The sequence below is a fragment of the Eurytemora carolleeae genome, unplaced genomic scaffold, assembly GCF_000591075.1.
Source record: "Eurytemora carolleeae unplaced genomic scaffold, Eaff_2.0 scaffold132, whole genome shotgun sequence".
NCBI classification, from domain to species: domain Eukaryota; kingdom Metazoa; phylum Arthropoda; class Copepoda; order Calanoida; family Temoridae; genus Eurytemora; species Eurytemora carolleeae.
In genome coordinates, this window is record NW_019396543.1 from 15,191 (window position 1) to 32,777 (window position 17,587).

Sequence of the window (17,587 nt, forward strand, 5' to 3'; positions counted from 1 at the left end):
CGAAATAATTCATCAAATGTCGTATTCTTGACTTTCTTATCATGGAATATTGCAGATATTTAGTTTCTTAATTAAATGATTATATGGAGCTCTTTAAAACTGTTCCCGCATATTCATGGCTATTTATTTTTTTCACAAATACTGAGATTTACGTAGAATAGAATAAAACCCATTGAAAAATTGTCTAGACGACATTTGACAAATTCTTTCGATGTATGGCTCATTTATGATTTTTCAGAAATCATTTTATTTGCTAATACATGACGCAACAGTCTGTAAGAAAACCAATTCTACAAAACCAATAATGCAGTTTTTTATATGATAATATAAAAATGAACGGAGGGCCGAGGGGGGGTTGTGTATTTACAGTAGGGAGGGTCAAAACCATAACGAAACCAAGGAAATTGTATATAATAGAAACTGTAACTTGTAAGTATAACGGAACCTGTCCTAATACCCTAGTAACCTAAAAGCGAGATAAACATCAAAAGGATTAATAATAAAGGATTAATATTTGAATGTATTTGTTATTTATAAAAATGTTGTATATTTGCTTACTACCTATATAGTAGAAAATATAACCACTGGTAAGAATAACGCCTGCACTTCTATATAAGTGTTTATACACTGTCACAGGTTTCTAACTGACTAGTAAACCATACATATGTGATCCTTATACTCCACTTTCTCCAGTATCTATCTATCTCACTCTCTCCAGGTTTATCTATCTATCTATCTATACCTGAGAAACCATGCCATCAAGCGACACTAAGGTTTTAAACAGGGTAGTTGATGAAATAAAAGACTTTGGACACTTCGCTACTGTATTCAGAGGCGCAAACATTGAGTATTTAATGAGGGGGGGGGGGTTGTGTGGTTGGAAATTGGTAATTTTTCCTGTGGTACTGTATATCGTACATTGTAGTACGTTCTACGAATTCCAATTGATAAATGAACATTGTGAGTTCTACGTATTCTAATTGATGTACATTGTACGTTAGACGGATTATAATTGATGACAATTTAAAGCTTAAGTGTTGGGTTCTGCATCAATTTTGTATTTTGATGGCTTATGGATTGGAATGAGCACATATAAAATCCAGTGTTGGCCATCAAGAACCCCTGAATGCAAGAAATTGGACTTTTCTAATTCCGTAAAATTGTCTCATCCTTTGTGAATAACCCTGTACATTGTACATTCTACTGATTCTAATTGATATATGTACATTGTACATTCTACTGATTCTAAATGATATATGTACATTGTACATTCTACTGATTCTAATTGATATATATGTACATTGTACATTCTACTGATTCTAATTGATAAATGTACATTGTACATTCTACTGATTCTAATTGATATATGAACAATGTACATTCTACTGATTCTAATTGATTTTTGTACATTGTACGTACTACTGATTCTAATTGATAAATGTACATTGTACATTCTACTGACTCTAATTGATACATGTACATTGTACATTCTACTGATTCTAATTGATAAATGTACATTGTACATTCTACTGATTCTAATTGATAAACGTACATTGTACATTCTACTGAATCTAATTGATACATGTACATTTTACGTTCTACTGATTCTAATTGATACCTGTACAATGTACATTCTACTGATTCTAATTGATACATGTACATTGCACGTACTCATGATTCTAATTTATACATGTACATTGCACATTCTACTGATTCTAATTGATACATGTACATTGTACATTCTACTGAATCTAATTGATACATGTACATTGTACGTACTACTGATTCTAATTGATACATGTACATTGTACGTACTACTGATTTTAATTGATATATGTACATTGTACCTTAGCTACGGATTTTAATTTATGTACATTGTACGTTATACTGATTCTAATTGATGTACGTTGTATGTTCTACTGATTCTAATTGATAAATGTACATTGTACAATGTACGTTCTACATGATTCTAATTGATAAATGTACAATGTGTGTTCTACTGATTCTAATTGATAAATTTACAAGGTACGTTCTACGTACTGATTCTTATTGATATATGTACATTGTACCTTAGCTACGGATTCTATAATTTATGTACATTGTACGTTATACTGATTCTAATTGATGTACGTTGGGCGTTATACTGATTCTAATTGATGTACGTTGTACGTTCTACTGATTCTAACTTATGTACGTTGAACGTTCTACTGATTCTAATTGAAACATTGTTGTACTTTCTACTGATTCCAATTCATAAATAAACGTTGTACGTTAGCTAAGGATTCTAATTTATGTTCATTGTACGTTATACGGATTCTATTGATGTACGTTGTTCGTTCTACTGATTTTAGTTGAAATATTGTTGTACGTTGTACGGATTCTGATGCTAAGTTTTAATTTTTTTCTATCTTTAATTCAACTAAATTTATATTGATCCCTCTTGCTCTAAAAAGACGACAACCAAACCATCAAACGGATTGTCTTATACAAATTGTATTCCAAAACTAAAGTCCAAGAACGATGTTTATATTGGGCCTGGACGTTAAATCACCGTTAAACAGAAGAATTAATCGTGGGATACAAAATAAAGAAACTTTACCTTTAAAGAGTTACACCATTTTTTTCAAGGATTTCTTTCCTTAAATGAAGTATTAGACAAAAATAGTTGAAACCCAGCAAAGTCAAGTTAATAAATCGTGTTTAAACTCAAAAAGCTCTAGTCAATACTGCCTTCAGTGTAAACATACATTATTTATGTATTTTAAAAATTGATATCCTGTAAAAATCAAAATCTATTAATCTAATGAAATGCATGCATTTTGTCATGTTCTTAAAATGATACCTTGTAAACAATGGTGGTCTAAGGGGATGCGATGCCACTTAATTACTCAAAATGAAGAATCCAAATTTTGGTAGCACTTTTTTTCCCTCCCATTGTTTTGACAATAAAATTACCAAATTCCCTGTATAAATTCCAGGGGTGGGAGGATCTTATGCATGGGGGTAATCAATTTTGGCGCGCTTTTCAAATTTAAAAAGCCTCTGAATGGCAGTTTTAAATTACAAGAAGAAAAAATAATTATATAAAGTATACACGTTCTCTGTAGTTTATAAAACAAATGAGGAGCCAAATTAAATATATTTCTCTATTTAGTGCAGAATTGTTAAAATACTATCTCAGAATTGTCTGATGTTTTATAAGTAGAGAGTATTGTTTAGTTTCTCCAGATATCCAGGATAATGTATTAGATGTATCCGATGTTCTGCATGGAGAGAATACCCCCCTTTGTGTTTCAGCTAGTTCAACATTAGACATTAAAAGTAGTTTTAAAACATTTACAATTATTTGTTTACATAAAAAATGAATATAAAGTTCTAAAATGAATTATTTAAGGGAGAAAACGCAAAAAAAAATATTTTCTCGCTTTAGTCGTCTTCCTTTCAAGTTATCAAACAATCAATATTTCTTCGAAACAGACAGGGTGTCCCACGCAAGATGACAGTAGCAAGACGACTTAAAACTTGTCTTTAACCTTTTATTTTATTTGTGACATTCAGTTGTCAACCAACTTTCACATGTATGATTATTTAAACAATAACCACAAAATTCTTCTATGTGTTGGCATTTCCAAAATGTGGCCTGACTTTTTTGTGGTGTCAATATTATCGGAGATATTACGAATTTCGTTCAGATTTCAATTTTATTAAATAAAACCAAAGTTGTCGATATCTGAACGAAATCTTCATATCTTCGGATATTTTTAAAACACAAAAAAGGCAGACCACACTTTGGAAATGCCAAGACTTGGACTATTTCGTGATTTTTAACTTTAGAATTTTACTTCTAAAATTAGGTTTACGAAAAATACAGAAAATTATTTCAAAGATCAAAGACGACCTTCAATTCGTCTTGCTGCTGTCATGTTTCGTGGGACACCCTGTAGATTATTTTTAAATGCGAGGGCAATCAAAACTTGCTGTTGATGTCCAAAATTGTGTTAAAATTTCCGTTCGTTCTAGTTTCTGGTACACTTCTCTAACTTCTCTAGTTTCTGGTACACTTCTTTAACTTCTCTAGTTTCCGGTAGACTTCTTTAACTTCTCTAGGTTCCGGTACACTTCTTTAACTTCTCGGTACACTTCTTTAACTTCTCTAGTTTCCGGTAGACTTCTTTAACTTCTCTAGTTTCTGGTACACTTCTTTAACTTCTCTAGTTTCCGGTAGACTTCTTTAACTTCTCTAGGTTCCGGTACACTTCTTTAACTTCTCTAGTTTCCGGTACACTTCTTTAACTGCTCTAGTTTTCAATAAACTTTTTTAACTGCTCTAGTTTCCGGTACACTTCTTTAACTTCTCTAGTTTCCGGTACACTTCTTTAACTTCTCTAGTTTCCGGTACACTTCTTTAACTGCTCTAGTTTCCAGTACACATCTTTAACTGCTCTAGTTTCTGGTACACTTCTTTAACTGCTCTAGTTTTCAATAAACTTCTTTAACTGCTCTAGTTTCCGGTACACTTCTTTAACTTCTCTAGTTTCCGGTACACTTCTTTAACTTCTCTAGTTTCCGGTACACTTCTTAACTGCTCTAGTTTTCAATAAACTTCTTTAACTGCTCTAGTTTCCGGTACACTTCTTTAACCTCTAGTTTCCGGTACACTTCTTTAACTTCTCTAGTTTCCGGTACACTTCTCTAACTTCTCTGGTTTCCGGTACACTTCTTTAACTTCTCTAGTTTCCGGTACACTTCTTTAACTTCTCTAGTTTCATTAGCTACTTCTTTAACTGTATACAACATTCATTATCTACTTCTTTAACTTTATATATCATTCATTATCTACTTCTTTAACTGTATACAACATTTATTATCTACTTCTTTAACTGTATACAACATTTATTATCTACTTTTTTAACTTTATAAATCATTCATTAGCTACTTCTTTAACTGTATACTACATTCATTATCTACTTCTTTAACTTTATAAATCATTCATTATCTACTTCTTTAACTTTTTAAATCATTCATTATCTACTTCTTTAACTTTATAAATCATTCATTATCTACTTCTTTAACTTTATAAATCATTCATTAGCTACTTCTTTAACTTTTTAAATCATTCATTAGCTACTTCTTTAACTGTATACAACATTTATTATCTACTTCTTTAACTGTATACAACATTTATTATCTACTTCTTTAACTTTATAAATCATTCATTATCTACTTCTTTAACTGTATACTACATTCATTAGCTACTTCTTTAACTTTTTAAATCATTCATTATCTACTTCTTTAACTGTATACTACATTCATTATCTACTTCTTTAACTGTATACTACATTCATTATCTACTTCTTTAACTGTATAAATCATTCATTAACTACTTCTTTAACTGTATACAACATTCATTATCTACTTCTTTAACTATACATCATTTATAAGCTTTTAATAGATAGTAGATTATATAATTAACAACTATGGAAGGTGTTTCTTAATTTTCAAAATCATATGATAAGCTTAATTTAACCTTGGGATCGTCATATTTTAGGTTTAGGTCGTCTTATAGTCTCATCTTTTGTGGGTAGCCTTGAATATATAATAATTTATAAATAAAATATCTATTTAGGGCATCTTTCCACAGAATGTTTATTTCAGTGTATGACATTTGTTAGTATGTGATGTGTTCATTATATGAGTAGGATATGTCCAGATAAGTTAGGAAAACATATGTTTGGAAGGGGAGGGATGTTGGGGAGGATTTGGTTCTTACCAGAGGAAAAGAAGGCTGGAGGTAGATTGGTCTTACTGGATAATTGGAGGGGAGGGGGAAGGTTGGTTCTTACTAGAGGTTAAGAAGGGGGAAGGGGGTAGGTTGGTTTATACCGGATAACTGGGAGGAGAAAGGGGGGACAGAGAGAATAGTTTTTTAAATATCTTCATGTTTGCCTGCACCCCGGCGCACTGAATCTTAAAAGCCATGAACCTAGGCTCTCTTCTACTCTGTACTCCTAGAATCTTGAAAATCTACCTTTCTGTACATCTGTAGCAAATATCACAGTAATCCCCATATTTGTTAACCTGAACATATCTAGATATATTACGTTGTACATTGTCTGTAAATTTAAATACACCTACTCCTCTATATTTCTAGTATTCTGTACCTACTTCTCTATACTACTCCTCTGTACTCCTAGTATCCTATAAACATAATCCTCTGTACTCCTAGTATTCTGTAAACCTACTACTCTGTACTTCTAGTATCCTGTAAACCTACTCCTCTTTATTTCTAGTACCTACTTATCTCTACTCTTAGTATCCTGCCAACCTACTCCTCTTTATTTCTAGTACCCTGTACCTACTTCTCTATACTCCAGATATCCTGTAAACCTACTCCTCTGTACTCCAAGTATTATGTAAAAGCTACTCCTCTGTACTCTCAGTATCCTGTAAACCTACTCCTCTTTATTTTTAGTATCCTGTGAACCTACTCCTCTATATCCTAATATCCTTTGAACCTACTCCTCTGTACTTCTAGTATCCTGTGAACCTACTCCTCTGTACTCCTAGTACTTGTAAACCTGATTCTCTGGAGTTCTAAACCTGTTCTGGTTCCCAGGATTTTTAAAGCAGATGTGTTGAACCCTGATTAGAGCTGAATAGTCGCCATCTTGAATACTGCCACCACATCTGCCTCAGCACGTGGCAATAGCGCATCTAGCGCGTGCTTGTAAGTTAACTTTTAGATTAAAGTTCTTTCATTCTTTTTAAAATTAGATTTTTACATATTGTTTATACATCTTTTGCAAAAAAATGTTAGTTGTTGTGATAAAATTTAATCTTCTTTGTTTTTTGTTTGTTTTTGCTTTTATGTAGGAAATGTCTTCATCATGATTTAGCGAACTCAACGTCTTAAAAACGAATTGTAAACGTCATTTCAAGTGACCCTCCATTTAAAAAGCTACGTGCGCGCCCAATACCCCACCTTTGTCTAAATGATTGAGATATTCAGAACTATTTTTCTTTTTGAAAATTAATGATTTTCAATTGAGATTTCCTTATAAGAGTGACTTGTGGGTTTATGCAGCGGAGACGAGGAAGAAAATTATCCTCATTCTTCTCAGATAAAGAAAGAAGGGAATATGAAAGAAAGAAAGACAGGAAGGAATACAGGCTCGATGACAGGGAGGAAGAAATTGAAAGAAGCAGGCGCGCAACTAGGGGGGGGGCAAGGGGGCCAGCCCNCCCCCCCCGAGTCTGATTAAGGAGGGGCATGCCTCTCCGTTAAGAAGGCTTGTCCCCCCTGTAGGGGGGCAAGAAGTCCACCCTGTTTTGCAATTAAGCGAGTCATGAATCCTGATCCTGAGCAAATTTAAGAGCTCTGATCGTAAACTAAAAAATATGATAATTGAACGTTAGTTTATTGAGCTTATAGTTCAAACAGCGGAATGCTTCGAAAACAAGCTGAAAAAAAGGGATGAAAAACAATGGTCTCCTGAAAAATTCAGAATAGCTTGATCAAAATTATGTGTGTGGAGGGGAGGGGGCTGAAAACATGAATTACTTAATGATAAAGTAAATTATTGCTTGAATAAAGGTGAAAACTTTGTCCTAAAATCTATTCTGAATGAGGTTAAATCTGCAAAATCCTATACTCCTTCATAGTAGATGAAGCAACAGCTTTTACAACCAATATCTTTCATTCTGCACTCGTTATGTAAACGTAAATGTAGGTTATTGCAACTGTAAATTATGAGGCATTTATATGGCACAGCATAGAATACACCCTCGCCCCCACCCCACCCCTTCTTTTTAAGGCATTTTCCTGTAACTAAAAAAAATGGTCTGATAGCTTTTTTTTAAAATTTCATATCAGATGGGGTCATACTGAATATCCGGTTGGTAAAGTTAGTGATTTATTTTTTGAGTATTATACACATTTTTCTTGCCCCCCCCTTAAAATGGTAAAGGGGGGGGCAAAAAAAAAAATTTCCGCTTCGCGCGAAATATTTCCATCTTGCACCCCCATTACAAAATGTCTTGTTGCGCGCCTGGAAAGAAGAGATCAAGGAGGTTAAGGCAAGTTGATAAAAGGGATGCAGGAAGGAAGACGATAGGATGACAGTAGGAAAGATACAGAAAAAAGTACAGAAAGAATAACAGAAATAAAGACAGAAAAAAACAGTAAGGGAGGCAGGAATGTAAGAAGAAGGAAGTCAGAAAAGAAGGCAGGAATTTTACTAGAAGGAGGACAGGAAAGAAGGCAGGAATTTTACTAGAAGGAGGACAGGAAAGAAGACAGGAATTTTACTAGAAGGAAGTCAGGAAAGAAGGCAGGAATTTTACTAGAAGGAGGACAGGAAAGAAGGCAGGAATTTCACTTGAAGGAGGACAGGAAAGAAGGCAGGAATTTTACTAGAAGGAGGACAGGAGAGAAGGCAGAAATTTTACTAGAAGGAAGACAGGAAAGAAGGCAGGAATTTTACTAGAAGGAAGACAGGTAAGAAGGCAGGAATTTTACTAGAAGGAAGACAGGAGAGAAGGCAGGAATTTTTACTAGAAGGAAGACAGAAAAGAAGGCAGGAATTTTACTAGAAGGCGGACAGGAAAGAAGGTAGGAATTTTACTAGAAGGAGGACAGGAAAGAAGGAAGACAAAAAAGAAGATACTATCGAAGAAGGAAAGGAAAGGCGTGCAGGAAATAGAAAAGAAGAAAAGCAGAAGATGATAGAAAGGGAGGACGGAGTGAATTGAGATATCCCAGCCATATTATATCCGGTTCTCAACTGTTGACAAATAGTTATAATCTTGTTCCGGTTTGGTTCCGGTTTTAGTTCCGGGTTTTTAGGGGGAATAATTTCCCTGATTTTCTTGAATAATAAGTTCTCACAATATTCTCAGAGTATGCTTGTTAGAATATAGATTAGACCCTAGAACATTTGTAGCAGTAAATGCAAGAAGTCAGCTGAGAAATTTGTCTTTTAGAAAGATAAATATTTGGAATATTCAAAAATGTTCTATGGTTTCCTAAACCTTTGTTCTGCTTGCACCCATTAGTTTCATAATCAATGATAATCCATGCATGCTATTATTGCTCACTGCTCACCTTTTATATTGTGGATTCGTAATCTTATGCACATTTTGTCTGACAAAAAGATTTTTCAAGGATAGAAATGAAACCTATATTCATACAAAACATACCCGTTTTCCCCTTATATTTAGAATCTATTTACAAGATTTTGTCATTTAAGATTTATCACTCTGACTCCACTTGCTGAAAGTAGTTCTGATTTTTGCTTCACATTATAAATGCCATTATTCTAACAATCCACTTTTTATATTTTTATCTATTCCATCATAAAGCAGTTATTCAACATCTAACTATTTTTATATCTATCTATCTTGATTTTGTAACATCATGATAAATGTTGAAGCAATGACCCAACCCAACCTCCTATTTTTAACATCTGGATGGTTCTAGGATAGGATAGAATAGAAAGGGATAGGAATACAAAATGATATAATTTTCTTGAATAGGATAATATGATATATAATAGAATATGATAGGACAGGATGGGATAGGATATGACAGGATAGATAAAATAGGATATAATAGAATAACAGAATAAAGGAAAGGATAGGATAGGCATATATGTATTTAGCTTAGGATTTATAAGCTGGAAACATGATTTGTTTGGGATTTCAGAGAAACTCCGTTTTAGTTAGAATAGAATTGGTTCAGGACAGAATGTGATCGAGTAAATAAAATAAAACAGTATTCTTTGTATCCCTTGTAATCCGTTTAGTTGATTTCTAATGTATTCATACGCTTTGTTCATCTGATTAACTTGAACAGCTTAAACACAGGGCTTACAGCGGGAGGTAAAGGCAGGCGGCCATGAGCCACCACTATTTCCCCTTCCGTGCCACATATTAGCTTTTTTCTCTTCCGGCAGCCATGAGCCACCACTATTTCCTCTTCCGTACCACTACATTTGACTCTTCCGGGCAAAACTACTTTTTTAAATGGTATATTTAGGGCCTGTAAAGTATGATTTTAAAAAATCCGGCCGCGTCACGCAAAAAAAGCACAACTCAAACAAATTTTTCAATTCTACTTAAGATTAATATTTTGTGTGTTGAATTCTTAAACTGTTTTACGTTGAAATTTTTGACAAATTTGACTGAGTATAGCATCTTGAAATATCACAAAGTTGGTTAATGAGTGATTTTAAGATGGATTTAGTATAATGAGTCAGTAATTGCATAATCATTAGACGTTGTGATATTTCAAGTATTATCTATATATTTGAGTATTGCATCTTGAAATATCACAAAGTTGGTTAATGAGTGATTTTAAGATGGATTTAGTATAATGAGTCAGTAATTGAATAATCATTAGACTTTGTGATATTTCAAGATGCAATACTCAGTCAGATTTGTCAAAAATTTGATTGTAAAACAGTTTAAGAATTCAACACACAAAATATTAATCCTAAGTAGAATTGAAAAAATGGTTTGAGTTGTGCTTTTTTGCGTGACACGGCTGGATTTTTAAAAATCACACTTTTGAGGCCCTAAATATACCATTTAAAAAAGTAGTTTTGCCCGGAAGAGTCAAATGTGGTGGTGGTTCATGGCTGTCGGAAGAGAAAAAAGCTAATATGTGGCACGGAAGGGGAAATAGTGGTGGCTCATGGCCGCATGCCTTCCCCCGCTCCCCCACCTCTATAATTATACAATTATACTAGAAATTGACCATTCTACATTAGGTTAATTGTTTATGTTATAATTCTACTTCTAGATAGATATTACACAAATAACATATATTTTATGTTTTTTTTTGTAGATATATTGTAAAGTAAACTGTACAAATAAATTTTTGTTTGCAACATTTTTGAATTTTTAAGACGCTGCTTTTTAATATTCATTTTTGGAAATTCAAAAAATTCAAATTGAAATTATTTGAATTATAATCTTATGATTGATTTGTCATAACTTTCTTAAATTTTCTAACTGTATTAATTGTTATTATGTTCATAATTTATTCGTATATTTCAATTAATGTATTGTTATAATATAACTAATCATAGTTAGAGTGTAGGATCAACTATTATTATCTATTATCGTCATTATCTATAGTTATTCCCCAGGAATATAGATAGATAGATAGATAGATAGATAGATAGATAGATAGATAGATAGATAGATAGATAGATAGATAGATAGATAGATAGATAGATAGATATAAATATTGTATGGAAGGATAGATGACTGTAGAATAAAGATATCCCCCTCCTTCTCCCCTTGTATACAAATGTGATTACGTGAAGTCTATGGGCCATATCCTTGGTACAGATGCCCAACCTTAACTTCTTCATCATTCAGATATATTCATAGTTTAGAGATAGATAGATAGTTTAATAGCTAGCTAGATAGCTTAGTAGATCGATAGTTAAGTAGAAATAATATGTATAAGTACAGAAATAGATAGTTTTGAGATATATGTTATGCAGTGGTAAGTGATTATATCAATACAATGAAGACGACTTTTTGGTTACAGTTTTAATTGTAAACCAGCTTTTTTTAGAAACACAAGTTTACAAGTGATCAAAGAGAAGCTTCTTAAATTGACAGCTTCTCTTGACTTCTACGTTTATATGTATCTATGTAGTTTAACAGCTTGATATAAATCAAAATTAAAATCGAAAGTCTGCTGATGTTAATCTTCTCTAAAAGTATTTTACCAGAAATAACACAGTTTTGCGTGAAATTCAATTTAAAATGATCACAATCTCTTTCAAACTATCTATCTATCTAAGTATCTATTTATCTATTTATCTAGATAGATAGATAGATAGATAAAATTAATGTTAATTAACTGTTAAATTCACTTTTGAGAAACTGAAGTAATAAATTCTCACCTAACCAGAGAGAAATTAAGAGAAAATTATAAATAAACATGACCGCTGTGAAAGAAAAAGAAAAATGTTTCAAAGATTTCGAAAATTCAAAAGCGTTGTCTTTTTACATCACAAAGAAATGCCTGCATTGAACGAATTGAACTCATATTTGTGAAAAAATATAATTTCGTGGATTATTATAAATATTTTTTCCACATTTGACATTTTTAAATAAGAGATGAAATTAAAGTTGCACCCTGGTAATCATCTAGCACATTAATTGTCTTATAGTTCTGTAAGATAAAATAAAAATGGCATTTTTTACAATTTCACTTTATTTCACTATTTTTCAGTTGAATTTTCCGAAAGTTAATAAAAATACAGAAATTGAATAGAAAGCTTTGGGCAATTTTTATGTTGGCTAGGACGTGCTAGAATTGGGCCGGGCACTGTTAAAAGGACAGGCTAAAGGGGCCGGGCACTGTGAAAAGGACAGGCAAAGGGGCCGGGCACTGTGAAAAGGACAGGCTAAGGGGCCGGGCACTGTGAAAAAGACAGACTATAAGGGGCCGGACACTGTGAAAAGGACAGGCTAAGGGGAGCCGGGCACTGTAAAAAGGACGGGCTAAGGGGGGCCGGGCACTGTGAAAAGGACAGGCTTAGGGGCCGGGCACTATGAAAATTACAGGCTAAGGGGCCGGCCACTGTGAAAAATGACAGGCTAGAAGGGCCAGGCACTGTTAAAAAGGACAGGCTAGAGCGGCCGGGCACTGTGAAAAGGACAGGCTAAGGGGCCGGGCACTGTGAAAAGGACACGCTAAGGGGCTGGGAACCGTGAAAAGGACAGGCTAAGTGGGTGGGCACTGTGAAAAGGACAGGCTAAGGGGCTGGGCACTGTGAAAAGACAGGCTAAAGAGGTCGGACACTGTGAAAAGGACCGATTATGGGGGCTGGGAGCTGAGGAAAGGACAGACTAGGAGCTTTCATGTCCTTTAAAGTCGTTGTTTGTCCTCTCCTGACTTTCGAAAGGATCGGAAGGATTAGCAAATAAACATGTGTTTCTGGTTGTTCACTCACTTCACTCGCTGCTCACTGCACGCGTCATTGCTTGTTGTTGTAACGCGTGCACGTGTTTTCAGATCTCAAGTCGCGTGTTCTGAGATGTAAGAAAACGCGTGTACTATGTAAATGTTACATCTGNCCCCCCCCCTCCCCAATACCCCGTCCTCTAGAACACTGACACAGCTTCAATAGTGAGCTTGGAAACATTAAAAAAAGGACGAAATTGACCAAAACTTTAGTGGATTTTTTCATTTAGAGATCAGATAATCTCTTCCATATAAATGTTCATTTTCAATTTCAGCTGCAACTCTCATGTATGGTGATAGGAAAAGAAGACATGAGCGATCTTGTCAAATGAACTGAGTTTTTGCCACAAATTATGATTTTACAATCGCAATATCTTTTCAACCTGATGGTGCAAACCATTGATATTTCAAACAATCATTATTTGATCTAAAATGATTCATAGTTTGAAATATCTAAGGTCTCCGACATTCAAATGCAAAGATATAAGGATAAGAAAATCAGAGTTTGTGACAAAAACTCAATTCCTTTATCTAAAGTTAATCAGCTCAAATGGAAAAAAGGGGTTTAAATCATTTCATTTCTTCAAAAGGTACCAGCTTAGGTTTTTTGAACCTCCGAAATTTCATAAAAGAGAACGGCGTACATCTGTTTGAAGAAAAATTCAATTGGAGATCGACAGCTTTACTCACGATTAGAGCACCTTCAGTCTTGCTTTTTCAATTATTCGACAGATACATATCTTAATGTACGTTCTGAGTAGCAAAGAAAAACAACAACAAAATGTAGAGATCTCAGCTGAATTTTGAAACAGAAAGGAACTGAAAGTAACAGAAGAGGGAAGAATGGGCACTTTTTCAATGGTAAATATAGTTTTCTAAATTCCTTAATTCCCATGATTAAGATGTTCCCCAGACTATTCCCACCCCCTCCTGCCTTCGATTCGGACCATTCACATTCGTCACGAACCATTCCAATTGGTCTCCCTCCTCTAGAGTTTCCTTGTATGCCAATACGTCATCCTAACATGAGTTAAACTACCCTAGCTCAGTTAATTAGATTAACCGATAAATTTATTCTAGGTCAACCTTACGCTAATATCATGGGAGAGCAAGTTTACGTATTTGTCTCGGCATAAATCAATAAATTGATAAAAGAATTATAAACACAGAAAAATAGCATGGCACCTATCTATTGAAAGAAAAAGTTTTTTTTCTGTTGATATTACATCCTCCCTCTTGAGCTCGTTTTGTTATCCTTTAATATTGAATGTTTGACATCTATTAATATATGTTTGTATAATAATAAAGGAGAATTATAAATATTTTTAACTTTATTCAAACATTTTGGTTAGAAACTTAATAAAGATATGTACGTATTAAATCTATATAGATGTTTTGGTTTCATTTACAATCACAAATGATCTTATTATCTCCCGTACACTAAATATTCTAATTTTGGCATGTTCATGTTCTTTCCTGAGTTTGATAATGTGTTCTTTTGATTTTGGAATTGATTATTTTCATGATCATGTTATTCTCTAAGTTTGTCCGTGTTCTCTTCTGAGTTTGTGTATGTTCATGTTCTCTCCTGAGTTTGTTCATGTTCATGTTTTCCCCTGAGTTTGTTCATGTTAATGTTCTCTCCTGAGTTTGTTCATGTTCATGTTCTCTCCTGAGTTTGTTCATGTTTGTACACATGGTTCGGATGCCCTCGGCGGAGTTTATGATAACACTAGTACTAGTACAAACATCCACCAGATAGAAAGAAAGATACAGAGTTACCCATAAAGGATGAGACTTAATGACTACCAGAAAATGTTAAAATATTGCTAATTGGAGACTTCATTTAATTAAAAAATGTATAATAATTAGTCTGACATGGATAAAAACAAGCGTGCAGTGGCAGGGTACAGAAATTTAAAAACGAAATACTTTCCGAACAGTCGTCTTTGAAGTCTCATCATTTATGGGCCACCTTGTACTTTAAAGTGAGAAAAGTGAGACAATTATTCAAATTAACCTATAAATTCTTTATGAAAACTAGGTTGCTTCTGGTGGCAGAATCTAGATCCACCCGGATATATAGTGGATATGGAGTTGATTTTCTAGCTTATACTTTTTTTTACTTTTCCAAATGACATTGGTATGAATATGTTCTGTTCGTCATGTTTGATGTTTGTGTGTGTGTACTGGTGTGTGTGTTTGTGTGTGTATACGGTTGTTTAATTCTGTCTTACTCATAGATCTGAATTCAATTTAGTCCAAGGAACCATCTGCTACAGATACACACTCGTTAGGATGGGAACACACAGACACACAGATACGCAGACATACAGATACCCACTCGTTAGGATGGGAACATACAGACACATATACGCAGACATACAGATACCCAATCGTTAGGATGGGAACATACAGACACACAGATACTCAGACATACCGACATTTAGACATACAGATACACACTCGTTAGGATGGGAACATACAGACCACAGATGCACAGACATACACATACAGATATACACTCGTTAGGGTGGGTACATACAGACACATAGATACGCAGACATACAGATACCCACTTGTTAGGATGGGAACATACAGACACACAGATACACAGACATACTGACATATAGACATACAGACACACACTCGTTAGGATTGGAATATACAGAAACACAGATAGACAGAAATACAGATACATACTCGTTAGGATGGGAACATACAGAAACACAGATAGATAGAAATACAGACATACATATAGTCATACAGATACCCACTCGTTAGGATGGGAACATACAGACACCCAGATACACAGACAGATACACAATCTTTAAGATTGGAACATACAGATACACAGACATACAGATACACAGACATACAGATACACAGACATACAGATACACAGACATACAGATACACAGACATACAGATACACAGACATACAGATACACAGACATACAGATACACAGACATACAGATACACTCTCGTTAGGATGGGAACATTACACAGACAAAAAGACACACAGATTTTTAATATTTTTTCTCGTCAAAATATGAATATTTTTGTGAAAGTGATGGCTTTACATTCCACTTATGTGTACTGACGAATTGCATTTTATTTCAGTCTGAAGGGAAAAACTTGTATGTCCTCAATCTGTGATTACAACGCTTAGCAGAGATCGGAATTTTATTTGCAGAATCGTTAATCTTAATCTCTTGTTCTTGATATCCCATCAGAGCACTTTTAAGTTTAAGAAAAATTATTGATTCCTCAGTTTAAGTTATCACTGCATGCGTAGTAAGATTACTATGGGACATTGAAGAGGAATTAAATGAATCCGTAGATCTGCATAAGATGTGTTTAGATCAAAGCTTGATCCCGAGATTAACAACCCAAAAGTTCTGGCTTCTGGCTTCTGACTACCTTTCCTGACGTTACCGGCTAAACATTAGACGCAACCTGAAGGTTACTTCAATGGCTGAAAATTTTTTCTCCGATTTAACCTCATGATATTGAATTCACCTCCTGAAACTGAACAAAATCCAAAACAAAAGTTTTACCCTCTCTGGTTTGGTGTTAGGTATTTTCCCAAGTGACAACCTCCCAAATGTGCAATTTCCCAAGCGGCAAATTAATGGTTAGGTTAGACCATCTGAGACGCCGCAGGCTGCAATGAGGGCCGAGCGCTGCGGCTAGGATGGGAAAGGGGCCAAGCGCTGCTGGCTAGGATGGGATAGGGGGCCGAGCGCTGCGGCAAGTACAGACTTGGGAAGTTACCGCTTGGGATATTGCACATTTGGAAATTTGCCACTTAGGAAGATACTCTAGAAAAGAAGCCGATTGGGAAAATGATTTTGGAATCGAAAGTGCTTAACATCTATCTATCTATCTATCTACATATCTATCTATCTATTTATCTATCTATCTATCTCTCTATCTATCTATGGGTGTCTGGAACACTGAGCAGTGTAACAGGGGTATTTAATTGACTGGAGAGATGGGCATTTGTTAATCTTTGTTCAAACAGGGATAAATATTCATCAAAAATAAAACAAAAATGAATTTTGAATATCTTAAGTTTTTGAAAAATATTCGCGTAGATTTCATTTAATTGAATAAATATAGAGAAGTATATTTTGTTTATTGATACACCACTTGATATAGAGATATACAGATGGTTACTTCATTACTAACACACACACAACACTCACTCACATACACATTATTTAAAGTATAAATCATTAAATGTTTCCTGTCATTTATTAATTCATCAGCATATAAAGTGTGCAAAATTATAGGAATCAATCTTGCAAAGTGAACAAAAATTCATTAAAATAATAATATGCTATTTGAGCAATAATCCATCCCAGTTGACCATTGAGATGCACTGAAACGTAAATTTTTTTAATCCATCCGTCCTTCATCCTCCATCCATCCTCCTTCCATCCTTCATCCATTCTCCATCCATCCTCCATCCATCCTCCATCCATATACCATCCATGCTCCATCCATGCTCCATCCATGCTCCATCCACCCTCCATCCATGCTCCATCCACTCTCCATCCATCCTCGATCCATCCTCCATCCATCCTCCATCC